Source organism: Dendropsophus ebraccatus, unplaced genomic scaffold, assembly GCF_027789765.1.
Source record: "Dendropsophus ebraccatus isolate aDenEbr1 unplaced genomic scaffold, aDenEbr1.pat pat_scaffold_460_ctg1, whole genome shotgun sequence".
NCBI classification, from domain to species: domain Eukaryota; kingdom Metazoa; phylum Chordata; class Amphibia; order Anura; family Hylidae; genus Dendropsophus; species Dendropsophus ebraccatus.
In genome coordinates, this window is record NW_027210066.1 from 58,753 (window position 1) to 86,697 (window position 27,945).

Genomic DNA, 27,945 nt, shown 5'->3' on the forward strand with positions numbered 1-27,945 from the left:
TTTTGCTCTGTTTTTTGCAAACTCATTAGGGGGTGCACTGAACCTGGAGGCACTGCAATACCAGGTCAATGCCTGGAGAGGACAGAGCAAGCTCTTTTTCCATCTCCCTGTTCTAAAAATCCATTTAATATATGGTCCCCAGATAGGGGACGTATCAGATATTAAACTGATAAGAACAGATACTACACTTGATCTTAGCCAAAAGGCCGAGAAGCGATGGCCACAACGGTTTCCCGAAAACTCCCCTTCTCGGACACCACGTCCTTCTTGTTAAGGCGAAGCCAGACATACATACCCTATTATGCGCTCCACCCTCTCAGATGGCGGACCGGACGTGCTTTCACACTGCATCTCCTATTGCCTAGCACTGCCTCTGTCTTCCTTTCTGCTCTCAAATCTGAATAGCTCCACCCCCCAATCACACTGCGTCTGCTTCCACCTGATGGATGGCAGACATACACGTCTCTGTCTCTGTCTCCGTCTCTGTCTGGCATACATGACATGCAGCTAGCTCTTTGGCTGGCTGTCTCTGTAGCTGGCTGGCTGTCTCTGTGGCTGGCTGCCTAGCTGGCTAGCTTATTATTAGTACCTACCTACCTACCTACCTACCTATCTATCTATCTATCTATCTATCTATCTATCTATCTATCTATCTATCTAATCTATCCTATCTATCCTATCTATTCTATCTAATGTATCTAATCTATCTATCAAAGAACATGGAGGGTGAATTCTCCCAGCTGGAGCCGTAGGCAGGCAGCATCAGCAGGATACATCGGCCGGCCACCAGGAAATCAAATCCAAAGGAAACGGTTTAATAAACTGCACCTACCTTTCCACCTACCTGCTCGGTCGCTTGACCGGCTGCAACTGAGCTGCTTGTTGTGCTGGCAGCTGTGTATAGCAGCAAAGCCTTGATGACATCACGTCCCGCGATGACATCACCAGCACTGGCCCGGCAGCCAAGTTGTAAACAACTCTGCCAGTTGGTTGCCATGGCAACAGAGGCCAGCAAGTCTTGGACAAACAAACTTTTCGTAGCCACACTCGGGCTAATTTTTCGGGGTCGGTCCACCTGCGCACAACACACTCGAGGGATGTTTCTTGCAAAACAGTAGTTTCAGGTGCAGCCGGCTTGTTTCCTTCTTCATTCTTTTGCTCTGTTTTTTGCAAACTCATTAGGGGGTGCACTGAACCTGGAGGCACTGCAATACCAGGTCAATGCCTGGAGAGGACAGAGCAAGCTCTTTTTCCATCTCCCTGTTCTAAAAATCCATTTAATATATGGTCCCCAGATAGGGGACGTATCAGATATTAAACTGATAAGAACAGATACTACACTTGATCTTAGCCAAAAGGCCGAGAAGCGATGGCCACAACGGTTTCCCGAAAACTCCCCTTCTCGGACACCACGTCCTTCTTGTTAAGGCGAAGCCAGACATACATACCCTATTATGCGCTCCACCCTCTCAGATGGCGGACCGGACGTGCTTTCACACTGCATCTCCTATTGCCTAGCACTGCCTCTGTCTTCCTTTCTGCTCTCAAATCTGAATAGCTCCACCCCCCAATCACACTGCGTCTGCTTCCACCTGATGGATGGCAGACATACACGTCTCTGTCTCTGTCTCCGTCTCTGTCTGGCATACATGACATGCAGCTAGCTCTTTGGCTGGCTGTCTCTGTAGCTGGCTGGCTGTCTCTGTGGCTGGCTGCCTAGCTGGCTAGCTTATTATTAGTACCTACCTACCTACCTACCTATCTATCTATCTATCTATCTATCTATCTATCTATCTATCTATCTATCTATCTAATCTATCCTATCTATCCTATCTATTCTATCTAATGTATCTAATCTATCTATCAAAGAACATGGAGGGTGAATTCTCCCAGCTGGAGCCGTAGGCAGGCAGCATCAGCAGGATACATCGGCCGGCCACCAGGAAATCAAATCCAAAGGAAACGGTTTAATAAACTGCACCTACCTTTCCACCTACCTGCTCGGTCGCTTGACCGGCTGCAACTGAGCTGCTTGTTGTGCTGGCAGCTGTGTATAGCAGCAAAGCCTTGATGACATCACGTCCCGCGATGACATCACCAGCACTGGCCCGGCAGCCAAGTTGTAAACAACTCTGCCAGTTGGTTGCCATGGCAACAGAGGCCAGCAAGTCTTGGACAAACAAACTTTTCGTAGCCACACTCGGGCTAATTTTTCGGGGTCGGTCCACCTGCGCACAACACACTCGAGGGATGTTTCTTGCAAAACAGTAGTTTCAGGTGCAGCCGGCTTGTTTCCTTCTTCATTCTTTTGCTCTGTTTTTTGCAAACTCATTAGGGGGTGCACTGAACCTGGAGGCACTGCAATACCAGGTCAATGCCTGGAGAGGACAGAGCAAGCTCTTTTTCCATCTCCCTGTTCTAAAAATCCATTTAATATATGGTCCCCAGATAGGGGACGTATCAGATATTAAACTGATAAGAACAGATACTACACTTGATCTTAGCCAAAAGGCCGAGAAGCGATGGCCACAACGGTTTCCCGAAAACTCCCCTTCTCGGACACCACGTCCTTCTTGTTAAGGCGAAGCCAGACATACATACCCTATTATGCGCTCCACCCTCTCAGATGGCGGACCGGACGTGCTTTCACACTGCATCTCCTATTGCCTAGCACTGCCTCTGTCTTCCTTTCTGCTCTCAAATCTGAATAGCTCCACCCCCCAATCACACTGCGTCTGCTTCCACCTGATGGATGGCAGACATACACGTCTCTGTCTCTGTCTCCGTCTCTGTCTGGCATACATGACATGCAGCTAGCTCTTTGGCTGGCTGTCTCTGTAGCTGGCTGGCTGTCTCTGTGGCTGGCTGCCTAGCTGGCTAGCTTATTATTAGTACCTACCTACCTACCTACCTACCTATCTATCTATCTATCTATCTATCTATCTATCTATCTAATCTATCCTATCTATCCTATCTATTCTATCTAATGTATCTAATCTATCTATCAAAGAACATGGAGGGTGAATTCTCCCAGCTGGAGCCGTAGGCAGGCAGCATCAGCAGGATACATCGGCCGGCCACCAGGAAATCAAATCCAAAGGAAACGGTTTAATAAACTGCACCTACCTTTCCACCTACCTGCTCGGTCGCTTGACCGGCTGCAACTGAGCTGCTTGTTGTGCTGGCAGCTGTGTATAGCAGCAAAGCCTTGATGACATCACGTCCCGCGATGACATCACCAGCACTGGCCCGGCAGCCAAGTTGTAAACAACTCTGCCAGTTGGTTGCCATGGCAACAGAGGCCAGCAAGTCTTGGACAAACAAACTTTTCGTAGCCACACTCGGGCTAATTTTTCGGGGTCGGTCCACCTGCGCACAACACACTCGAGGGATGTTTCTTGCAAAACAGTAGTTTCAGGTGCAGCCGGCTTGTTTCCTTCTTCATTCTTTTGCTCTGTTTTTTGCAAACTCATTAGGGGGTGCACTGAACCTGGAGGCACTGCAATACCAGGTCAATGCCTGGAGAGGACAGAGCAAGCTCTTTTTCCATCTCCCTGTTCTAAAAATCCATTTAATATATGGTCCCCAGATAGGGGACGTATCAGATATTAAACTGATAAGAACAGATACTACACTTGATCTTAGCCAAAAGGCCGAGAAGCGATGGCCACAACGGTTTCCCGAAAACTCCCCTTCTCGGACACCACGTCCTTCTTGTTAAGGCGAAGCCAGACATACATACCCTATTATGCGCTCCACCCTCTCAGATGGCGGACCGGACGTGCTTTCACACTGCATCTCCTATTGCCTAGCACTGCCTCTGTCTTCCTTTCTGCTCTCAAATCTGAATAGCTCCACCCCCCAATCACACTGCGTCTGCTTCCACCTGATGGATGGCAGACATACACGTCTCTGTCTCTGTCTCCGTCTCTGTCTGGCATACATGACATGCAGCTAGCTCTTTGGCTGGCTGTCTCTGTAGCTGGCTGGCTGTCTCTGTGGCTGGCTGCCTAGCTGGCTAGCTTATTATTAGTACCTACCTACCTACCTACCTACCTATCTATCTATCTATCTATCTATCTATCTATCTATCTAATCTATCCTATCTATCCTATCTATTCTATCTAATGTATCTAATCTATCTATCAAAGAACATGGAGGGTGAATTCTCCCAGCTGGAGCCGTAGGCAGGCAGCATCAGCAGGATACATCGGCCGGCCACCAGGAAATCAAATCCAAAGGAAACGGTTTAATAAACTGCACCTACCTTTCCACCTACCTGCTCGGTCGCTTGACCGGCTGCAACTGAGCTGCTTGTTGTGCTGGCAGCTGTGTATAGCAGCAAAGCCTTGATGACATCACGTCCCGCGATGACATCACCAGCACTGGCCCGGCAGCCAAGTTGTAAACAACTCTGCCAGTTGGTTGCCATGGCAACAGAGGCCAGCAAGTCTTGGACAAACAAACTTTTCGTAGCCACACTCGGGCTAATTTTTCGGGGTCGGTCCACCTGCGCACAACACACTCGAGGGATGTTTCTTGCAAAACAGTAGTTTCAGGTGCAGCCGGCTTGTTTCCTTCTTCATTCTTTTGCTCTGTTTTTTGCAAACTCATTAGGGGGTGCACTGAACCTGGAGGCACTGCAATACCAGGTCAATGCCTGGAGAGGACAGAGCAAGCTCTTTTTCCATCTCCCTGTTCTAAAAATCCATTTAATATATGGTCCCCAGATAGGGGACGTATCAGATATTAAACTGATAAGAACAGATACTACACTTGATCTTAGCCAAAAGGCCGAGAAGCGATGGCCACAACGGTTTCCCGAAAACTCCCCTTCTCGGACACCACGTCCTTCTTGTTAAGGCGAAGCCAGACATACATACCCTATTATGCGCTCCACCCTCTCAGATGGCGGACCGGACGTGCTTTCACACTGCATCTCCTATTGCCTAGCACTGCCTCTGTCTTCCTTTCTGCTCTCAAATCTGAATAGCTCCACCCCCCAATCACACTGCGTCTGCTTCCACCTGATGGATGGCAGACATACACGTCTCTGTCTCTGTCTCCGTCTCTGTCTGGCATACATGACATGCAGCTAGCTCTTTGGCTGGCTGTCTCTGTAGCTGGCTGGCTGTCTCTGTGGCTGGCTGCCTAGCTGGCTAGCTTATTATTAGTACCTACCTACCTACCTACCTATCTATCTATCTATCTATCTATCTATCTATCTATCTATCTATCTATCTATCTAATCTATCCTATCTATCCTATCTATTCTATCTAATGTATCTAATCTATCTATCAAAGAACATGGAGGGTGAATTCTCCCAGCTGGAGCCGTAGGCAGGCAGCATCAGCAGGATACATCGGCCGGCCACCAGGAAATCAAATCCAAAGGAAACGGTTTAATAAACTGCACCTACCTTTCCACCTACCTGCTCGGTCGCTTGACCGGCTGCAACTGAGCTGCTTGTTGTGCTGGCAGCTGTGTATAGCAGCAAAGCCTTGATGACATCACGTCCCGCGATGACATCACCAGCACTGGCCCGGCAGCCAAGTTGTAAACAACTCTGCCAGTTGGTTGCCATGGCAACAGAGGCCAGCAAGTCTTGGACAAACAAACTTTTCGTAGCCACACTCGGGCTAATTTTTCGGGGTCGGTCCACCTGCGCACAACACACTCGAGGGATGTTTCTTGCAAAACAGTAGTTTCAGGTGCAGCCGGCTTGTTTCCTTCTTCATTCTTTTGCTCTGTTTTTTGCAAACTCATTAGGGGGTGCACTGAACCTGGAGGCACTGCAATACCAGGTCAATGCCTGGAGAGGACAGAGCAAGCTCTTTTTCCATCTCCCTGTTCTAAAAATCCATTTAATATATGGTCCCCAGATAGGGGACGTATCAGATATTAAACTGATAAGAACAGATACTACACTTGATCTTAGCCAAAAGGCCGAGAAGCGATGGCCACAACGGTTTCCCGAAAACTCCCCTTCTCGGACACCACGTCCTTCTTGTTAAGGCGAAGCCAGACATACATACCCTATTATGCGCTCCACCCTCTCAGATGGCGGACCGGACGTGCTTTCACACTGCATCTCCTATTGCCTAGCACTGCCTCTGTCTTCCTTTCTGCTCTCAAATCTGAATAGCTCCACCCCCCAATCACACTGCGTCTGCTTCCACCTGATGGATGGCAGACATACACGTCTCTGTCTCTGTCTCCGTCTCTGTCTGGCATACATGACATGCAGCTAGCTCTTTGGCTGGCTGTCTCTGTAGCTGGCTGGCTGTCTCTGTGGCTGGCTGCCTAGCTGGCTAGCTTATTATTAGTACCTACCTACCTACCTACCTACCTACCTATCTATCTATCTATCTATCTATCTATCTATCTATCTATCTATCTATCTATCTATCTAATCTATCCTATCTATCCTATCTATTCTATCTAATGTATCTAATCTATCTATCAAAGAACATGGAGGGTGAATTCTCCCAGCTGGAGCCGTAGGCAGGCAGCATCAGCAGGATACATCGGCCGGCCACCAGGAAATCAAATCCAAAGGAAACGGTTTAATAAACTGCACCTACCTTTCCACCTACCTGCTCGGTCGCTTGACCGGCTGCAACTGAGCTGCTTGTTGTGCTGGCAGCTGTGTATAGCAGCAAAGCCTTGATGACATCACGTCCCGCGATGACATCACCAGCACTGGCCCGGCAGCCAAGTTGTAAACAACTCTGCCAGTTGGTTGCCATGGCAACAGAGGCCAGCAAGTCTTGGACAAACAAACTTTTCGTAGCCACACTCGGGCTAATTTTTCGGGGTCGGTCCACCTGCGCACAACACACTCGAGGGATGTTTCTTGCAAAACAGTAGTTTCAGGTGCAGCCGGCTTGTTTCCTTCTTCATTCTTTTGCTCTGTTTTTTGCAAACTCATTAGGGGGTGCACTGAACCTGGAGGCACTGCAATACCAGGTCAATGCCTGGAGAGGACAGAGCAAGCTCTTTTTCCATCTCCCTGTTCTAAAAATCCATTTAATATATGGTCCCCAGATAGGGGACGTATCAGATATTAAACTGATAAGAACAGATACTACACTTGATCTTAGCCAAAAGGCCGAGAAGCGATGGCCACAACGGTTTCCCGAAAACTCCCCTTCTCGGACACCACGTCCTTCTTGTTAAGGCGAAGCCAGACATACATACCCTATTATGCGCTCCACCCTCTCAGATGGCGGACCGGACGTGCTTTCACACTGCATCTCCTATTGCCTAGCACTGCCTCTGTCTTCCTTTCTGCTCTCAAATCTGAATAGCTCCACCCCCCAATCACACTGCGTCTGCTTCCACCTGATGGATGGCAGACATACACGTCTCTGTCTCTGTCTCCGTCTCTGTCTGGCATACATGACATGCAGCTAGCTCTTTGGCTGGCTGTCTCTGTAGCTGGCTGGCTGTCTCTGTGGCTGGCTGCCTAGCTGGCTAGCTTATTATTAGTACCTACCTACCTACCTACCTACCTATCTATCTATCTATCTATCTATCTATCTATCTATCTATCTAATCTATCCTATCTATCCTATCTATTCTATCTAATGTATCTAATCTATCTATCAAAGAACATGGAGGGTGAATTCTCCCAGCTGGAGCCGTAGGCAGGCAGCATCAGCAGGATACATCGGCCGGCCACCAGGAAATCAAATCCAAAGGAAACGGTTTAATAAACTGCACCTACCTTTCCACCTACCTGCTCGGTCGCTTGACCGGCTGCAACTGAGCTGCTTGTTGTGCTGGCAGCTGTGTATAGCAGCAAAGCCTTGATGACATCACGTCCCGCGATGACATCACCAGCACTGGCCCGGCAGCCAAGTTGTAAACAACTCTGCCAGTTGGTTGCCATGGCAACAGAGGCCAGCAAGTCTTGGACAAACAAACTTTTCGTAGCCACACTCGGGCTAATTTTTCGGGGTCGGTCCACCTGCGCACAACACACTCGAGGGATGTTTCTTGCAAAACAGTAGTTTCAGGTGCAGCCGGCTTGTTTCCTTCTTCATTCTTTTGCTCTGTTTTTTGCAAACTCATTAGGGGGTGCACTGAACCTGGAGGCACTGCAATACCAGGTCAATGCCTGGAGAGGACAGAGCAAGCTCTTTTTCCATCTCCCTGTTCTAAAAATCCATTTAATATATGGTCCCCAGATAGGGGACGTATCAGATATTAAACTGATAAGAACAGATACTACACTTGATCTTAGCCAAAAGGCCGAGAAGCGATGGCCACAACGGTTTCCCGAAAACTCCCCTTCTCGGACACCACGTCCTTCTTGTTAAGGCGAAGCCAGACATACATACCCTATTATGCGCTCCACCCTCTCAGATGGCGGACCGGACGTGCTTTCACACTGCATCTCCTATTGCCTAGCACTGCCTCTGTCTTCCTTTCTGCTCTCAAATCTGAATAGCTCCACCCCCCAATCACACTGCGTCTGCTTCCACCTGATGGATGGCAGACATACACGTCTCTGTCTCTGTCTCCGTCTCTGTCTGGCATACATGACATGCAGCTAGCTCTTTGGCTGGCTGTCTCTGTAGCTGGCTGGCTGTCTCTGTGGCTGGCTGCCTAGCTGGCTAGCTTATTATTAGTACCTACCTACCTACCTACCTACCTATCTATCTATCTATCTATCTATCTATCTATCTATCTATCTATCTATCTAATCTATCCTATCTATCCTATCTATTCTATCTAATGTATCTAATCTATCTATCAAAGAACATGGAGGGTGAATTCTCCCAGCTGGAGCCGTAGGCAGGCAGCATCAGCAGGATACATCGGCCGGCCACCAGGAAATCAAATCCAAAGGAAACGGTTTAATAAACTGCACCTACCTTTCCACCTACCTGCTCGGTCGCTTGACCGGCTGCAACTGAGCTGCTTGTTGTGCTGGCAGCTGTGTATAGCAGCAAAGCCTTGATGACATCACGTCCCGCGATGACATCACCAGCACTGGCCCGGCAGCCAAGTTGTAAACAACTCTGCCAGTTGGTTGCCATGGCAACAGAGGCCAGCAAGTCTTGGACAAACAAACTTTTCGTAGCCACACTCGGGCTAATTTTTCGGGGTCGGTCCACCTGCGCACAACACACTCGAGGGATGTTTCTTGCAAAACAGTAGTTTCAGGTGCAGCCGGCTTGTTTCCTTCTTCATTCTTTTGCTCTGTTTTTTGCAAACTCATTAGGGGGTGCACTGAACCTGGAGGCACTGCAATACCAGGTCAATGCCTGGAGAGGACAGAGCAAGCTCTTTTTCCATCTCCCTGTTCTAAAAATCCATTTAATATATGGTCCCCAGATAGGGGACGTATCAGATATTAAACTGATAAGAACAGATACTACACTTGATCTTAGCCAAAAGGCCGAGAAGCGATGGCCACAACGGTTTCCCGAAAACTCCCCTTCTCGGACACCACGTCCTTCTTGTTAAGGCGAAGCCAGACATACATACCCTATTATGCGCTCCACCCTCTCAGATGGCGGACCGGACGTGCTTTCACACTGCATCTCCTATTGCCTAGCACTGCCTCTGTCTTCCTTTCTGCTCTCAAATCTGAATAGCTCCACCCCCCAATCACACTGCGTCTGCTTCCACCTGATGGATGGCAGACATACACGTCTCTGTCTCTGTCTCCGTCTCTGTCTGGCATACATGACATGCAGCTAGCTCTTTGGCTGGCTGTCTCTGTAGCTGGCTGGCTGTCTCTGTGGCTGGCTGCCTAGCTGGCTAGCTTATTATTAGTACCTACCTACCTACCTACCTATCTATCTATCTATCTATCTATCTATCTATCTATCTATCTATCTATCTAATCTATCCTATCTATCCTATCTATTCTATCTAATGTATCTAATCTATCTATCAAAGAACATGGAGGGTGAATTCTCCCAGCTGGAGCCGTAGGCAGGCAGCATCAGCAGGATACATCGGCCGGCCACCAGGAAATCAAATCCAAAGGAAACGGTTTAATAAACTGCACCTACCTTTCCACCTACCTGCTCGGTCGCTTGACCGGCTGCAACTGAGCTGCTTGTTGTGCTGGCAGCTGTGTATAGCAGCAAAGCCTTGATGACATCACGTCCCGCGATGACATCACCAGCACTGGCCCGGCAGCCAAGTTGTAAACAACTCTGCCAGTTGGTTGCCATGGCAACAGAGGCCAGCAAGTCTTGGACAAACAAACTTTTCGTAGCCACACTCGGGCTAATTTTTCGGGGTCGGTCCACCTGCGCACAACACACTCGAGGGATGTTTCTTGCAAAACAGTAGTTTCAGGTGCAGCCGGCTTGTTTCCTTCTTCATTCTTTTGCTCTGTTTTTTGCAAACTCATTAGGGGGTGCACTGAACCTGGAGGCACTGCAATACCAGGTCAATGCCTGGAGAGGACAGAGCAAGCTCTTTTTCCATCTCCCTGTTCTAAAAATCCATTTAATATATGGTCCCCAGATAGGGGACGTATCAGATATTAAACTGATAAGAACAGATACTACACTTGATCTTAGCCAAAAGGCCGAGAAGCGATGGCCACAACGGTTTCCCGAAAACTCCCCTTCTCGGACACCACGTCCTTCTTGTTAAGGCGAAGCCAGACATACATACCCTATTATGCGCTCCACCCTCTCAGATGGCGGACCGGACGTGCTTTCACACTGCATCTCCTATTGCCTAGCACTGCCTCTGTCTTCCTTTCTGCTCTCAAATCTGAATAGCTCCACCCCCCAATCACACTGCGTCTGCTTCCACCTGATGGATGGCAGACATACACGTCTCTGTCTCTGTCTCCGTCTCTGTCTGGCATACATGACATGCAGCTAGCTCTTTGGCTGGCTGTCTCTGTAGCTGGCTGGCTGTCTCTGTGGCTGGCTGCCTAGCTGGCTAGCTTATTATTAGTACCTACCTACCTACCTACCTATCTATCTATCTATCTATCTATCTATCTATCTATCTATCTATCTATCTAATCTATCCTATCTATCCTATCTATTCTATCTAATGTATCTAATCTATCTATCAAAGAACATGGAGGGTGAATTCTCCCAGCTGGAGCCGTAGGCAGGCAGCATCAGCAGGATACATCGGCCGGCCACCAGGAAATCAAATCCAAAGGAAACGGTTTAATAAACTGCACCTACCTTTCCACCTACCTGCTCGGTCGCTTGACCGGCTGCAACTGAGCTGCTTGTTGTGCTGGCAGCTGTGTATAGCAGCAAAGCCTTGATGACATCACGTCCCGCGATGACATCACCAGCACTGGCCCGGCAGCCAAGTTGTAAACAACTCTGCCAGTTGGTTGCCATGGCAACAGAGGCCAGCAAGTCTTGGACAAACAAACTTTTCGTAGCCACACTCGGGCTAATTTTTCGGGGTCGGTCCACCTGCGCACAACACACTCGAGGGATGTTTCTTGCAAAACAGTAGTTTCAGGTGCAGCCGGCTTGTTTCCTTCTTCATTCTTTTGCTCTGTTTTTTGCAAACTCATTAGGGGGTGCACTGAACCTGGAGGCACTGCAATACCAGGTCAATGCCTGGAGAGGACAGAGCAAGCTCTTTTTCCATCTCCCTGTTCTAAAAATCCATTTAATATATGGTCCCCAGATAGGGGACGTATCAGATATTAAACTGATAAGAACAGATTTTTTTTTTTTTTTTTTTTTTTTTTTTTTTTTTTTTTTTTTTTTTTTTTTTTTTTTTTTTAAAACCATTCAGAATGGTTAAAATCGATATAAACAGAAAACTGCTCATACCTTCTTTAATACTCCAACCAACTCATCATCATGGTCATTTCACACAAAAAACAGCAAAACTATAAATCTATAACAACGTGCACTAACAAAAACCACATCTGTCTATAATAAGTAAGGAAAAAAAATAAACTCACTTCCATAGTCTCAGACTCTCATACCTCCTTTGAAGGCAAAGAAGGACAATAAATGTAACACAATCCTTGTTCTTGATCCAGACTCTATTATACTTTTAACAATATCCGGGGGCACCTTATAGGTTTCGAAAAACCTATCCCCCTGCTTCTCCCAATGCGAAGCCACTTTGTTATATAACTTATCCAATGGAAATTTCCTATCTATAGAGTCTATATGATCCCAGGATTCCTGTGAGATTAGCCCATAGTCTCTCCGTTCCTCTTCTGTAGGGGACCTTCCCAACTTTTTCCTCAGCTCTACCTCTCCAGGCATGCTTCCAATTTCTCTTGGGCCCTTCTCCCTTACTTTAGATATTCTTCGAACAGAAATATCCATTTCCTCCTCCTGTTGGGGGGACTTACCTCCACTTGCACCCTCCGTCTCTTTCTTACTTTTCTTCCCTTGCGGGGAATCACCAGTGCTCCTAGTGGCTTCTAGCCTGTCTTCTTTCTCTCTCGCATCTTTCTTTTTAGCCGGACAAGCCGCGTATAAATGTTCTACGCTTCCACATAAGTGGCATGTTTTCTTCCGATCACATGACTCAGCAGAATGTCCTTCTCCTTGACACTTGGGACAAAAGGAGACTGTGCAGTGATCCTTCACATGACCATACTGTTTACAATTCCTACAAAAATTCTCCATTCCCGAGAAAAACAAGTCCCCATTAACAGGCCCAATCTTGAACCTTGCTGGAGGAACACATAACATATCGTTTGCCAATACTTTAAACTTTACGAGGAACCTCCACTTCATTGTCCACAAACCAAAGCGATTCAGGACCTTACCCTTTGCAGCGACTTCTTCACAGTACTTCATCAGAAAAGCCGAAATTTCCTCTTCCGACACATAAGGGCTATACATCCTTATTGTTATCAGTCTTTCTCTCCTCGGAAAATGAGAGGCAATGTCAATACCATTTAATATAACATCATTCCTAACACTCTCCATCTTACCCAGAAGATAGCTGTGATCCTCTTCCGAACTCAATACCAAGTCGTAGATCCCTCGCCTCGGGAACTCCAAACACGCCAAGATTTGGCTCCGTTCCAGACCCAGCAATCTGAAGAAAACCTCTTCCACCAAAAAATCTAGGCCCAACTCCTTCTTCCTGGGGTCCTTCAACGTAAATCGTACTCCATTTCTAATTCTTGCGTAAGCTGGAACTTCTTCTGGCACAGTTCCATCTTCGTTAGTCGCATCCATCTTCCAAGAAAAACTCCAAGGAACAGAACAACCCACGATGCACCTCCCCTGCGGATGCAGGTAGGTGTGATCGCTTCCCGTTGCCTGGGGACTAAGCCGCCTGCCAATAGCAGCAAGGAGGTAAACCTCCAAGGCCGACAGGTCGGGTACCCCAGGCACCTTCTGACCAGATCTCCTGTAGATACTACACTTGATCTTAGCCAAAAGGCCGAGAAGCGATGGCCACAACGGTTTCCCGAAAACTCCCCTTCTCGGACACCACGTCCTTCTTGTTAAGGCGAAGCCAGACATACATACCCTATTATGCGCTCCACCCTCTCAGATGGCGGACCGGACGTGCTTTCACACTGCATCTCCTATTGCCTAGCACTGCCTCTGTCTTCCTTTCTGCTCTCAAATCTGAATAGCTCCACCCCCCAATCACACTGCGTCTGCTTCCACCTGATGGATGGCAGACATACACGTCTCTGTCTCTGTCTCCGTCTCTGTCTGGCATACATGACATGCAGCTAGCTCTTTGGCTGGCTGTCTCTGTAGCTGGCTGGCTGTCTCTGTGGCTGGCTGCCTAGCTGGCTAGCTTATTATTAGTACCTACCTACCTACCTACCTACCTATCTATCTATCTATCTATCTATCTATCTATCTATCTATCTATCTAATCTATCCTATCTATCCTATCTATTCTATCTAATGTATCTAATCTATCTATCAAAGAACATGGAGGGTGAATTCTCCCAGCTGGAGCCGTAGGCAGGCAGCATCAGCAGGATACATCGGCCGGCCACCAGGAAATCAAATCCAAAGGAAACGGTTTAATAAACTGCACCTACCTTTCCACCTACCTGCTCGGTCGCTTGACCGGCTGCAACTGAGCTGCTTGTTGTGCTGGCAGCTGTGTATAGCAGCAAAGCCTTGATGACATCACGTCCCGCGATGACATCACCAGCACTGGCCCGGCAGCCAAGTTGTAAACAACTCTGCCAGTTGGTTGCCATGGCAACAGAGGCCAGCAAGTCTTGGACAAACAAACTTTTCGTAGCCACACTCGGGCTAATTTTTCGGGGTCGGTCCACCTGCGCACAACACACTCGAGGGATGTTTCTTGCAAAACAGTAGTTTCAGGTGCAGCCGGCTTGTTTCCTTCTTCATTCTTTTGCTCTGTTTTTTGCAAACTCATTAGGGGGTGCACTGAACCTGGAGGCACTGCAATACCAGGTCAATGCCTGGAGAGGACAGAGCAAGCTCTTTTTCCATCTCCCTGTTCTAAAAATCCATTTAATATATGGTCCCCAGATAGGGGACGTATCAGATATTAAACTGATAAGAACAGATTTTTTTTTTTTTTTTTTTTTTTTTTTTTTTTAAAACCATTCAGAATGGTTTAAAATCGATATGAACAGGAAAAACCTGCTCACATCCCCTTTTAATACTCCAACCATCTCATCATCATGGTCATTTCACTCAGAAATCAACAAACACATAAAGCTATTTTGACAAAACTTAAACATATCTATAGTAAGTAAAGAAAAAACATAGACTTACTTCAAAACCTCAAGGTCTCATTCCTCCTTTGAAAGCAAAAAAGGACAATACATGTAGCATAATACCTGTTTTTGACCCAGACTCTGATATTCTTTTCGCAATATCCGGGGGCACTTTATAGGTCTCAAAAAACCTATTCCCCTGCTTCTCCCAATGCGTAGTCACTTTACTATATAACTGGTTTAAAGAAAATGTTCTCTCTACAGAGTCTATCTGATCCCAACATTCCTGTGAGATTAACAGGTAGTCTCTCCGTTCCTCTTCTGTAAGGCACCTTCCCATCCTCCTCCTTAACTCTGCCTCTCTAGATATTGCTTTGGGTACTCTTTGAATAGAAATATCTATTTCTTCCTCCTGTTGGGGGGACTTGCCTCCACTTGCACGCTCCGTCTCTTTTTTACTTCTCTTCCCTTGTGGGGAACTACCAGCGCCCCCAGTGGGCTCTTGCCTACCTTCATGCTCCCTTCCACTTTTCTTTTTCGCAGGACAGAATGCGTATAAATGCTCTGTGCTCCCACATAGGTGACATATTTTTTTCCTATCACATGACTCAGTGGAGTGCCCTTCTCCTTGACATTTGGAACAATAGGAGACTGTGCATTGATCCTTCGTATGACCATACTGTTTGCAATTCCTGCAGAAAATCTCCATTCCCGAGAAAAACAAGTCGCCATTGACAGACCCAATCTTAAATCTTGCTGGGGGAACACATAATATATCGCTTTCCGATACCTTGAACTTCACGAGGAATCTCCATTTCATTGTCCACAAACCAAAACGATTCAGGACCTTACCCTTAGCAGCGACTTCTTCACAGTACTTCATCAGAAATGCCGAAATTTCCTCCTCCAACACATAAGGGCTATACATCCTTATTGTTATCAGTCTTTCTCTCCTCGGAAAATGAGAGGCAATGTCAATACCATTCAATATAACATCATTCCTAACACTCTCCATCTTACCCAGAAGATAGCTGTGATCCTCTTCCGAACTTAATACCAAATCGTAGATCCCTCGCCTTGGGAACTCCAAACATGCCAAGATTTGTCTCCGTTCCAGACCCAGCAATCTGAAGAAAACCTCTTCCACCAAAAAATCTAGGCCCAACTCCTTCTTCCTGGGGTCCTTCAACGTAAAACGCACCCCATTTCTAATTCTTGCGTAAGCTGGGACTTCTTCTGGCACAGTTCCATCTTCGTTGGTGGCATCCATCTTCCAAGAAAAAAAACAGCACAACCCACGATGCACCTCCCCTGCGGATGCAGGTAGGTGTGATCGCTTCCCGTTGCCTGGGGACTAAGCCGCCTGCCAAAAGCAGCAAGGAGGTAATCCTCCAAGGCCAACAGGTCGGGTACCCCAGGCACCTTCTGACCAGATCTCCTGTAGATACTACACTTGATCTTAGCCAAAAGGCCGAGAAGCGATGGCCACAACGGTTTCCCGAAAACTCCCCTTCTCGGACACCACGTCCTTCTTGTTAAGGCGAAGCCAGACATACATACCCTATTATGCGCTCCACCCTCTCAGATGGCGGACCGGACGTGCTTTCACACTGCATCTCCTATTGCCTAGCACTGCCTCTGTCTTCCTTTCTGCTCTCAAATCTGAATAGCTCCACCCCCCAATCACACTGCGTCTGCTTCCACCTGATGGATGGCAGACATACACGTCTCTGTCTCTGTCTCCGTCTCTGTCTGGCATACATGACATGCAGCTAGCTCTTTGGCTGGCTGTCTCTGTAGCTGGCTGGCTGTCTCTGTGGCTGGCTGCCTAGCTGGCTAGCTTATTATTAGTACCTACCTACCTACCTACCTATCTATCTATCTATCTATCTATCTATCTATCTATCTATCTATCTATCTAATCTATCCTATCTATCCTATCTATTCTATCTAATGTATCTAATCTATCTATCAAAGAACATGGAGGGTGAATTCTCCCAGCTGGAGCCGTAGGCAGGCAGCATCAGCAGGATACATCGGCCGGCCACCAGGAAATCAAATCCAAAGGAAACGGTTTAATAAACTGCACCTACCTTTCCACCTACCTGCTCGGTCGCTTGACCGGCTGCAACTGAGCTGCTTGTTGTGCTGGCAGCTGTGTATAGCAGCAAAGCCTTGATGACATCACGTCCCGCGATGACATCACCAGCACTGGCCCGGCAGCCAAGTTGTAAACAACTCTGCCAGTTGGTTGCCATGGCAACAGAGGCCAGCAAGTCTTGGACAAACAAACTTTTCGTAGCCACACTCGGGCTAATTTTTCGGGGTCGGTCCACCTGCGCACAACACACTCGAGGGATGTTTCTTGCAAAACAGTAGTTTCAGGTGCAGCCGGCTTGTTTCCTTCTTCATTCTTTTGCTCTGTTTTTTGCAAACTCATTAGGGGGTGCACTGAACCTGGAGGCACTGCAATACCAGGTCAATGCCTGGAGAGGACAGAGCAAGCTCTTTTTCCATCTCCCTGTTCTAAAAATCCATTTAATATATGGTCCCCAGATAGGGGACGTATCAGATATTAAACTGATAAGAACAGATACTACACTTGATCTTAGCCAAAAGGCCGAGAAGCGATGGCCACAACGGTTTCCCGAAAACTCCCCTTCTCGGACACCACGTCCTTCTTGTTAAGGCGAAGCCAGACATACATACCCTATTATGCGCTCCACCCTCTCAGATGGCGGACCGGACGTGCTTTCACACTGCATCTCCTATTGCCTAGCACTGCCTCTGTCTTCCTTTCTGCTCTCAAATCTGAATAGCTCCACCCCCCAATCACACTGCGTCTGCTTCCACCTGATGGATGGCAGACATACACGTCTCTGTCTCTGTCTCCGTCTCTGTCTGGCATACATGACATGCAGCTAGCTCTTTGGCTGGCTGTCTCTGTAGCTGGCTGGCTGTCTCTGTGGCTGGCTGCCTAGCTGGCTAGCTTATTATTAGTACCTACCTACCTACCTACCTACCTATCTATCTATCTATCTATCTATCTATCTATCTATCTATCTATCTAATCTATCCTATCTATCCTATCTATTCTATCTAATGTATCTAATCTATCTATCAAAGAACATGGAGGGTGAATTCTCCCAGCTGGAGCCGTAGGCAGGCAGCATCAGCAGGATACATCGGCCGGCCACCAGGAAATCAAATCCAAAGGAAACGGTTTAATAAACTGCACCTACCTTTCCACCTACCTGCTCGGTCGCTTGACCGGCTGCAACTGAGCTGCTTGTTGTGCTGGCAGCTGTGTATAGCAGCAAAGCCTTGATGACATCACGTCCCGCGATGACATCACCAGCACTGGCCCGGCAGCCAAGTTGTAAACAACTCTGCCAGTTGGTTGCCATGGCAACAGAGGCCAGCAAGTCTTGGACAAACAAACTTTTCGTAGCCACACTCGGGCTAATTTTTCGGGGTCGGTCCACCTGCGCACAACACACTCGAGGGATGTTTCTTGCAAAACAGTAGTTTCAGGTGCAGCCGGCTTGTTTCCTTCTTCATTCTTTTGCTCTGTTTTTTGCAAACTCATTAGGGGGTGCACTGAACCTGGAGGCACTGCAATACCAGGTCAATGCCTGGAGAGGACAGAGCAAGCTCTTTTTCCATCTCCCTGTTCTAAAAATCCATTTAATATATGGTCCCCAGATAGGGGACGTATCAGATATTAAACTGATAAGAACAGATTTTTTTTTTTTTTTTTTTTTTTTTTTAAACCTTCAGGTTTGGTTACATTCACCAAGGGAAAAACTTTCGTTTCGCACGCAGTTTACCTTCTTTTACCCAGCGTGAACTTTTCCCATACTCATCATACGGTTCATTTCTGTTCTTTTATTTTTAAACAATTTCAAAAACAAATCCAACTAAAACATATTCACACTAACCTACACCTTCACCAAATGCCTCCACTTCAAGAACTTCCATATCCCTTCGGCATCCTCCTCCCCCACCCTCTGCTTATCTAACAAATAAACTACGTATAATTTGCTCAAGATCATTCTCAAACAACCTTCTGTTGGAATGTCTTTTCTCTTGAACACATATAGATTCCTTACATCCCACAGAACCTCTTTAATTATTGCAAGTAACACAAACCACACTCTTCTATTTCTCCTCCCAACCAAACATAACCCAAACAAAACCATTTGATACGAAAAATTCCTTAACCCAGTCAACTCCTTACATAAAGGCCCTATTCCCTTCCAAACCTCCTGCGCTCTATCACAATTCCAAAACAAATGCATCACACTTTCAATCCCTCCACATCCTTCCCTAGGACACAACTCACTTCTCCCCAACCCACGATTCTTCTGGAATTCTCTCACAGGTAACGCCCCATGCAACCCTTGCCACACAATCTCCTTCTGTCGATTTGATATGCCCTCAGTCTCCAGACTCCTCCACACCCTACTCACATCCAACCCTCTAACCATATTAATTGGGCACTCAACCTCCCTCCCATTTATAAACTTCATCACACTCCTTTTATTCTCCAACACCTCTTTTCGCACACCCACTAAATTATAATTAACTAAACACCTTTCCACATACACATACCAACTCGGGCTTTCGAATGCATACGGAACTCTCAAATCTCTCTCCATCCATCCTACCTTACACAACATTCTCCCTGCCAAATATCTTAACATACATGCTGAATTCTGTTCCCCTCTCATCATCCTTCTCACCATAAAAATTACATTCACCCCCAGATACACTTCAATATTTGGAAAATTTAACCCACCATTCCTCCAATCCTTCATCACAATCTCTCTTCTCACTCGCTCCATTTTCGTACCCCACAAAAACATAAACAAAATCCTTTTCACCTTTCTCTCCATTCTATACCCTGGTGGAAAAACCACCGCCACATACAACAATATTGGCAATATCACACTTTTGATTATCAACACTTTTCCCACCATTGACAAATCTCTCAATCTCCAAAAATTTAATTTTTTTGACACTTTCTCACACACATCATCCCAACTCTGTCTTCCATTTAAACTTTCATCCATTTTAACCCCTAACACTTTAATTGCACCTTCCACTCTCTCTATACCCACATCTTCACCCTCGCCAACCCTCCCAAAACATTTATACTCACTCTTCTTCCAATTCACTTTAAACCCAGACGCTCCACAAAAAAACGCAACCAATAATTTCGCTCTCCTCACACTTGCTGCAGACTCACACACCACACAAACATCATCCATATATGCCAGAACTTTGGCTTCTCTACCTCTACTCCCAGGTATCTTAATCCCCCTCAAAACCTTGTCCTTACGAATTAACTGCAATAAAGGCTCCATAGCACAAATAAACGCTATAGGGGATAGAGGGCATCCCTGCCTAACCCCCGAACACACTTCCACTCTCTCAGACAACCATCCATTTATCTGAATTTTACTAAACACATCCTTATACAACACTCTCACTACATTCACAAAATCACTTGGAAACCCCATTCTCACCAATACTTTAAACAAAAACTCATGCGCCAAACGATCATACGCCTTTTCGAAATCAATCGACACCACACTAATCTCCTGCTTTCTACTCATACCATCCCATAACATATCCCGCAACAAACATAAATTTTCACTTATCCTTCTTCCTGGCACTGCACACACTTGTTCTTCTCCAATCACCTGATCAATCACACCTCTCATCCTATTTGCTATAATTTTTGAAAAAATTTTATAGTCTCCATTCAATAAAGTTATAGGCCTCCAATTCCTCACATCCTTTGCGTCCCCTTTTTTATATATTAATACCACAATACCACTCCTCATACTCTCAGCCATTCTACCATTCATCCATATATATCTAAACACACTCACCAAATCCTCCTTTATTATCTCCCACATAGTCTTGAAAAACTCAACAGGCAAACCGTCTTCCCCTGGAGTCTTATTCAACGCCATACTCCCAATAGTCTGTTCTACCTCTTTCATTCCAATCTCTCTCATTAAATTCCCACACTCTCTGGTATCCACCTTTCTATCAATCCCTGCCAGTACTTCTGATTCTAAGTCTCTATCACACTTTCTCACTGCATACAAATCATCATAAAACGCTTTCACCACCCCAAGCACACTCCTACCACTCACCACCCTTCCATCATTCCCATACACTCTCACCAGATCCTCCTTCTTTCCAAACACCTTCTTAAAGAAATATCTTGAACACTTTTCATCCTTTTCAAGTTTATCCACTTTCGCTTGGTACATTATTTCTCTCCCTCTCTCATTCATCCAACTCTTCAAATCCCTTTTCACACTCTCAATCTCATCCTCCACATCCACACCACCCTTCTTTAGTTTGTTCAAAAATACCAATCGCTTATTTAACCATGTATACCTTTTTTTCCTATCTGCTGCTTTTTTATACCCATACCTTTTAAAAAACACCCCTGATCTTTCTTTCACCCAATCCCACCAACACAGAATATTCTCAAACTCACTTTTTCTCTCACACCATTTCCTATACCTCTCTTTATACTCAGAAACAATCCCATCCTCCTCTAGCAACTTAACATTTAATTTCCATACTCCCCTCCCACTTATACACTCAACATCCAAAACTACCTCACACAACACACACTCATGGTCTGAATATGTCACCGGAATCTGCGTATACCCTCTACCCAACATTCCCTTGGATATAAAACACATATCCAGCCTTGACTCATATCTTCCACTATCTGCGCGATATGTTTTTGGGACAGGGTCCACTCCACACACCTTCACCATGTCCTGCAAATTAAAGTCCACACACATACTTTTCACCATATCGCCTGCCACATCCACACTTCCCTCAGTCTCACAATTGAAATCCCCCACCCACACCAAAGGCTCTCTCCCAGGCAAAAAAAATCTAACTGCCTCAAACAAAGTCACCCTCTCCTCCCTCCTCACGGGTGCATACACATTAATTAAACGAAATTTAACCCCACAAAACTCAACTGAAACCAGCAAACACCTTCCCTCCATAATAACAGTGTAAGAACAAACATTAAAATTATAACTTCTAAATAATATTCCCACCCCATCATTTCTATTTTTATTAGACACTGACCATATTGCTGGTCCATATGTCCACTCCTCCCTCCCAGGTTCTCTTTCTAACCCACACTCCTGCACACAAATAATATCGGCGCCAATTCCAGCCAGTATTTCCAACACCGCTCTCCTCCTGATCTTACTTCTGAAGACCCTTACATTGGAGGACAAAATTCTCACAGACATTTAACACCACAACACATTAACAACCCTAAGGAAGAAAAAAGACACATAAGCTTCAGTTCACTTTTCTGCTGATTGTCTCTGCAGGTATTTCCTGGCTACCGCCCACATCCATCCCGGTTTCAGATAGCGATTGGAAACGATTTTGCGTCTCCACCACCTCCGATTGTAGGTCATCACCGTGGGACACTCTGGCTGTTTTCTTGGGGGGACGAAAAAAATCATCTCTCTCTTCCCCCTCACCACTCTCCACCTCTGACTCAGACCAGTCAATCCTCAGGGACTCAGGAGTCTCTACCACTTCTGGGCTTTGTGGTTCCTCCACAACTTCTGGACTTTGTAGCTCCTCAATATCTTCTCCTCTTTCTGTTCTCACACTTTCCACCACCTCCTGTGCCATTTTGTTTAACTCCTTCAATACCTTCTCTCCAACACTCCCCTCCTCCTCCACAACACTTTGCTCTCTCCTCTCTTTTCTGACATCTTTCCTTCTCACATCCTCCTTCCTCCCCAGAACCACCATCTTAGTATACTTATTCACATCTTCTGCCCACTTTTCTTCTCTCTTTTTTGCTATTTCTGGACAGTTCCTATATACATGCCCTGCTTCATTGCAAAAGTCGCATGTTTTAGGGGACGGGCAGGCTCCAGCCTCATGACCAGGCTTTTTGCAATTTCTGCATCTCTTCATCCCAGGACACTCTGTACTTATATGTCCAAAGCAAAAACAATTTCTGCAGTACGACGGCTGACCTTGATAATATAAGTAGCCTCTATGGCCCGCAATGGTGAAGTTTTGCGGGGGGTGCTTCACTCCTCCAATCCCATTTGGATCCACTCTTAACTTCACCCAATATTTATAGGTTCCATTAAAGACCCCCAACACACTCTTCTGTTTTATCCCACCTTTTACAGTCGAGCAGTATACATTTAAGAAATTTTTCAACATAGCCTCCTCTGTAAAAGGGTTGTAAACATGCAGGAACAAAACTTTTTCCTCCAATTCAAATAAAGGTATAGCTTTCACCCCCTTTAAAATAGGATTATTGGCGTTCGCCTTAAAAATCTCAAAAAATTTCAAACAATCGCTCTCCACAACAAAAGAAACATCGTAGGTCCCAGTCTTAGGAGCCTCTTGAACACAAAATAACTGATCCAAAGAAAATCCGGCCATACCTTGAACAACTTCTCTTCCAATAAACACAATGTTGTTCTTCTGCTGGTCAGCCACATCCACCACAATACGGACAGTTCTTTCCAATCCATTGGAGTACTGCATCCTTCCCTTCTGTCGGTAATCCACAGATAAGATCTCCCCTCTTTGCCCCTGCTTAAAAAGCAGGACACACGCACCTCCCAACCAAGACCAAGCACAGATACTACACTTGATCTTAGCCAAAAGGCCGAGAAGCGATGGCCACAACGGTTTCCCGAAAACTCCCCTTCTCGGACACCACGTCCTTCTTGTTAAGGCGAAGCCAGACATACATACCCTATTATGCGCTCCACCCTCTCAGATGGCGGACCGGACGTGCTTTCACACTGCATCTCCTATTGCCTAGCACTGCCTCTGTCTTCCTTTCTGCTCTCAAATCTGAATAGCTCCACCCCCCAATCACACTGCGTCTGCTTCCACCTGATGGATGGCAGACATACACGTCTCTGTCTCTGTCTCCGTCTCTGTCTGGCATACATGACATGCAGCTAGCTCTTTGGCTGGCTGTCTCTGTAGCTGGCTGGCTGTCTCTGTGGCTGGCTGCCTAGCTGGCTAGCTTATTATTAGTACCTACCTACCTACCTACCTATCTATCTATCTATCTATCTATCTATCTATCTATCTATCTATCTATCTAATCTATCCTATCTATCCTATCTATTCTATCTAATGTATCTAATCTATCTATCAAAGAACATGGAGGGTGAATTCTCCCAGCTGGAGCCGTAGGCAGGCAGCATCAGCAGGATACATCGGCCGGCCACCAGGAAATCAAATCCAAAGGAAACGGTTTAATAAACTGCACCTACCTTTCCACCTACCTGCTCGGTCGCTTGACCGGCTGCAACTGAGCTGCTTGTTGTGCTGGCAGCTGTGTATAGCAGCAAAGCCTTGATGACATCACGTCCCGCGATGACATCACCAGCACTGGCCCGGCAGCCAAGTTGTAAACAACTCTGCCAGTTGGTTGCCATGGCAACAGAGGCCAGCAAGTCTTGGACAAACAAACTTTTCGTAGCCACACTCGGGCTAATTTTTCGGGGTCGGTCCACCTGCGCACAACACACTCGAGGGATGTTTCTTGCAAAACAGTAGTTTCAGGTGCAGCCGGCTTGTTTCCTTCTTCATTCTTTTGCTCTGTTTTTTGCAAACTCATTAGGGGGTGCACTGAACCTGGAGGCACTGCAATACCAGGTCAATGCCTGGAGAGGACAGAGCAAGCTCTTTTTCCATCTCCCTGTTCTAAAAATCCATTTAATATATGGTCCCCAGATAGGGGACGTATCAGATATTAAACTGATAAGAACAGATTTTTTTTTTTTTAAGTTGGCTACCCCTTACAACGGGGGCTTTCTTTATTTAAGTCAACAAATTATTACAAAAACAAAGTATTTTTACAAGGATAAAAATGTACAATAAAATACAATTTTTCCAATAAAATACAATTGTTTTGCATAAAAACACATAAAATCATATTAAAAGGGACTTGGTGGACTTATATCACAGAGCTCCATTCACTTAAAAACCATTTTCTTGCTAAAACAGGGAAATGCTTTCTGTCCAATAAATAATAATAATACATCTCATTAAGACAAATGGTTAAAATGTCCTTCACAGATAAAACCTCATGTTTGTATAATAAAATATTCCTGGCCTTCCACAGAGCTGCCTTCACACAGTTTATAGTCTTCCATGCCATGATTTCTTGAGTCCTTGTTGGGCATTCCAAGCAACCATAAAAAACAGCAGCGTGATTCAGTTCTTTAAGTCCAGTAATTCTTTTTATCAGAGGGGATATTTTAGTCCATACGTGTTGCGTGTAAAAACAAGTCCAAAACAGATGGTGCACGGTCTCTGCTTCCTGGCAGCCTCCCCTCGGACAGATCGCTGAGTTGGTTAAACCTCTTCGGTGCTGGAATGCCCGGCATGGAAGACACTCGTGGATGCAGCTCCAGGCCAGGTCTTTCTGTGGATTAAAAATATAATTAGCATTGGCCATTTCCCATATTTTTTTACATTTTTCTTCATTAAAATTTTTAATAGGAGCAATAAAACCACTTTCCTTCACAGCCTTTAAAATCTTTTTACTGTTTGTCAAGTTTTGAGTGCTTTTCCCCTTCAGACCATAAAAACTAACTGTTGTCTCTAAAATCTTATAATGCTTGGGTAGATTAAAAGCGTACGGGGAAGTTAAAATGGTTGAAAACCACCCGTTTCTCCTCATAAAATACCCAGTATTAAAACGTATAAAATAAGACCAGTAGTTCTCTTTGGACAGGGAGTTAAAACACATGCTAAAAAACTTGATTAAAAGAAAGGCTTTAAAATCAGGAAAGTCCTTACCACCCATCTTCTTAGGTTTACATACAGTTTCTCTTTTTAGCTTTTCCATCTTGGAGCTCCATAAAAAGGTAAAACAAGCTTTGGTTATTTTTTTAAGAACAACTTCTGGAGGGGGAAACACCATACTTAAATACAATAAAAGAGGTAAAATCACCATTTTGGTAATTAAAACCCTCCCCTCCATCGTCAGCTTTCTCATATTCCACATACATAGCTTTTGGTTTACTTTTTGCGCCACCAAGTCCCAGCTACTAAAACCATTGTTTGACTCATTGAAGGAGACACCTAAAATCTGCACAGTATCGGACACCGGAACAGGAATGTCTCTTAAAACCATTCCACTTATATTTAAAATGCTGCTTTTGTTTAAATTAACTTTAAAACCGGAGGCACAAGAAAAAAACTGGATCTGCTTCAAAGTTTTTTGAAGCGATGGGGCGTCCCTGCAAAGCACCGTGACATCATCCATGTACCCCACTGCTTTGGCCTCGAGTCCCCCTCCTCCCGGCAGGGGGACTCCGTGAATCTGTTTGTCTCTCCGAATGGCACACATTAGAGGCTCTAAGGCGCAGATGAAAAGCAGTGGGGACAAGGGACACCCCTGCTTCACTCCGGATTTTAAAAGAATGTTCCGTGTCTTAAAACCATTTACTAAAATTTTACTTGTGCAGCCTTGATAAAACGCTTTAAGAGATAATAAAAAACCCTCCGGTATACCCATTTTTTCTAAAACCTTAAAAAGATAAAAATGCGATACCCTGTCAAATGCCTTTTCGAAGTCTATGGATAAAACGGCAAGTTGTCCTTTTCTTGACTGGGTATCGCTGATCACGTCCTTAATAAGGTTTAAAATGTCCCAGATGCTTCTCCCGGGTACCCCACAGACCTGATTGCAATGGATTAGCTTGTCGATCACGGCCTTCAGACGGTTTGCACACAGTTTGGCCATGATCTTGTAGTCACAATTCAGAAGGGTGATTGGTCTCCAATTCCTCAAACTCGACCTGTCTCCCTTCTTGAAGAGGAGGGAGACATCACCCTTCTTCCACGACCCCGGGAGAGCTTTGGACTTAAAAACATCGGTTAAGAGATTAAAAAGGTCGTCCTTTAAAATCCCGTAAAAAGTCACATAAAATTCTATGGGTATACCGTCGGGCCCAGGTACCTTACCTGTCTTAAAACTTTTAACAGTCTCTAAAACCTCCTGCTCCGTGATGTTCTGTAATAAAAGGGACTGGGAGACAGGGTCTAAAACATTAGTGATCTCCTCCAATGAGTCATTTAAAAAACATTCATCAATGTTTTTTGTGTTAAAAAGATCCGCATAAAATTCATACACTTTTGTTAAAATACCCTGTACATCATTTTCATCATCAATATTGTCAATTAAAACTTTCTTTTCCGTAACTTTCTTAAAAAAGTACCTGGAGCAGGTCTCGTTCTCTTCCAGATGTTTTATTTTAGAACGGAATATCAGTTCTTTCCCTTTCTGCTCCAGGCACTGAGAGATCTCTTTCCTTATATCAATAATCTCTTTTTCTACTTCAATACCGTGATCTCTGAACTTGTACAGGGTTTGCAGGCGAGTATTTAAAAGGTTAAAAAAGGCACGTTTCTCCTTAGCTTTTGAAATCCCAACGTCTATAAAAAATTCTTTTATCTTTAATTTCATTTTTTCCCACCAAGCACTGATGGGAATGTTGGGATTTCTTACTCGCCTGCAATCCTTATAAAAAGTGATAAAATCAGATAAAACCTGCGGATCTTCTAAAAGGGACACGTTTAATTTCCAGGCATTCTTACCAGTTCTCCTGTTAAAATCGCTTTTCACTTTAAAAAACAATAGCTTGTGATCTGAAAAAATATTCGTAAAAAGATCACATTTAAAAGGCAGTACTTGATAAGAGCAGAAAATAAAATCAATTCTAGATTTGCAATTGACGTTACCCCATGTAACGCCGGCTTCCTCAGGTGCATTCATATTACATTTCTTAAAAACATCGGTGAGTTTAAAATCTAAAACAATATTCTTAAGCATGGAAGACGTCTTATCATAGTTTCTACTCACTGAGGTTGAAAGCCGGCGTTCCCCCCTTAAAATACAGTTAAAATCACCTGCTAAAACAAGAGGTTCAGAATCGTTAATAAAAAGCGGTAAAACTTCTAGCATTCTAGCTCTTTCATTTTTTTCAGGAGAACCATAAAAGTTTAAAAACTGCCATTTAATACCATTGATAAAAGCTTTTACAAGTAAAATTCTGCCTGGTAAAATTTCAATAAAAGAATCAATTAAAACGTTCCCTTTAAAAAGTATGGCGACCCCTGCTGATCTGGATTCGTTGGATCCAGACCAGATTGACGGACCGTGCACCCAGTCGTCTTCATATTTCTTATACGTCATGCAATGCGGGATGCTGCACTCCTGCAG

General features: G+C 45.3%; 12 non-coding genes and 6 pseudogenes across 12 annotated transcripts; all 18 read right to left on the reverse strand.

Moving 5' to 3' along the window:
• Positions 1-27: 27 nt before the first annotated feature.
• Positions 28-218, reverse strand: LOC138776653 (U2 spliceosomal RNA). The gene has a single exon (XR_011360774.1). It is a non-coding gene; the product is annotated as a U2 spliceosomal RNA (small nuclear RNA).
• Positions 219-1,180: 962 nt separating this feature from the next.
• Positions 1,181-1,371, reverse strand: LOC138776654 (U2 spliceosomal RNA). The gene has a single exon (XR_011360775.1). It is a non-coding gene; the product is annotated as a U2 spliceosomal RNA (small nuclear RNA).
• Positions 1,372-2,333: 962 nt separating this feature from the next.
• LOC138776655 (U2 spliceosomal RNA) lies at positions 2,334-2,524 on the reverse strand. Its single transcript, XR_011360776.1, has one exon. It is a non-coding gene; the product is annotated as a U2 spliceosomal RNA (small nuclear RNA).
• A 950-nt stretch (positions 2,525-3,474) lies between these two features.
• On the reverse strand, positions 3,475-3,665 carry LOC138776657 (U2 spliceosomal RNA). The gene has a single exon (XR_011360777.1). It is a non-coding gene; the product is annotated as a U2 spliceosomal RNA (small nuclear RNA).
• Positions 3,666-4,615: 950 nt separating this feature from the next.
• Positions 4,616-4,806, reverse strand: LOC138776658 (U2 spliceosomal RNA). The gene has a single exon (XR_011360778.1). It is a non-coding gene; the product is annotated as a U2 spliceosomal RNA (small nuclear RNA).
• Positions 4,807-5,768: 962 nt separating this feature from the next.
• Positions 5,769-5,959, reverse strand: LOC138776659 (U2 spliceosomal RNA). Its single transcript, XR_011360779.1, has one exon. It is a non-coding gene; the product is annotated as a U2 spliceosomal RNA (small nuclear RNA).
• A 974-nt stretch (positions 5,960-6,933) lies between these two features.
• LOC138776660 (U2 spliceosomal RNA) lies at positions 6,934-7,124 on the reverse strand. The gene has a single exon (XR_011360780.1). It is a non-coding gene; the product is annotated as a U2 spliceosomal RNA (small nuclear RNA).
• Positions 7,125-8,078: 954 nt separating this feature from the next.
• LOC138776661 (U2 spliceosomal RNA) lies at positions 8,079-8,269 on the reverse strand. Its single transcript, XR_011360781.1, has one exon. It is a non-coding gene; the product is annotated as a U2 spliceosomal RNA (small nuclear RNA).
• A 962-nt stretch (positions 8,270-9,231) lies between these two features.
• LOC138776662 (U2 spliceosomal RNA) lies at positions 9,232-9,422 on the reverse strand. Its single transcript, XR_011360782.1, has one exon. It is a non-coding gene; the product is annotated as a U2 spliceosomal RNA (small nuclear RNA).
• A 958-nt stretch (positions 9,423-10,380) lies between these two features.
• LOC138776663 (U2 spliceosomal RNA) lies at positions 10,381-10,571 on the reverse strand. Its single transcript, XR_011360783.1, has one exon. It is a non-coding gene; the product is annotated as a U2 spliceosomal RNA (small nuclear RNA).
• Positions 10,572-11,529: 958 nt separating this feature from the next.
• LOC138776617 (U2 spliceosomal RNA) lies at positions 11,530-11,700 on the reverse strand (annotated as a pseudogene).
• Positions 11,701-13,285: 1,585 nt separating this feature from the next.
• On the reverse strand, positions 13,286-13,390 carry LOC138776631 (U2 spliceosomal RNA; annotated as a pseudogene).
• Positions 13,391-14,348: 958 nt separating this feature from the next.
• On the reverse strand, positions 14,349-14,562 carry LOC138776605 (U2 spliceosomal RNA; annotated as a pseudogene).
• A 1,375-nt stretch (positions 14,563-15,937) lies between these two features.
• LOC138776630 (U2 spliceosomal RNA) lies at positions 15,938-16,137 on the reverse strand. The gene has a single exon (XR_011360754.1). It is a non-coding gene; the product is annotated as a U2 spliceosomal RNA (small nuclear RNA).
• A 958-nt stretch (positions 16,138-17,095) lies between these two features.
• On the reverse strand, positions 17,096-17,286 carry LOC138776665 (U2 spliceosomal RNA). Its single transcript, XR_011360785.1, has one exon. It is a non-coding gene; the product is annotated as a U2 spliceosomal RNA (small nuclear RNA).
• Positions 17,287-18,244: 958 nt separating this feature from the next.
• On the reverse strand, positions 18,245-18,458 carry LOC138776612 (U2 spliceosomal RNA; annotated as a pseudogene).
• A 4,805-nt stretch (positions 18,459-23,263) lies between these two features.
• On the reverse strand, positions 23,264-23,373 carry LOC138776620 (U2 spliceosomal RNA; annotated as a pseudogene).
• Positions 23,374-24,331: 958 nt separating this feature from the next.
• On the reverse strand, positions 24,332-24,566 carry LOC138776610 (U2 spliceosomal RNA; annotated as a pseudogene).
• Between the last annotated feature and the right edge of the window lie 3,379 nt (positions 24,567-27,945).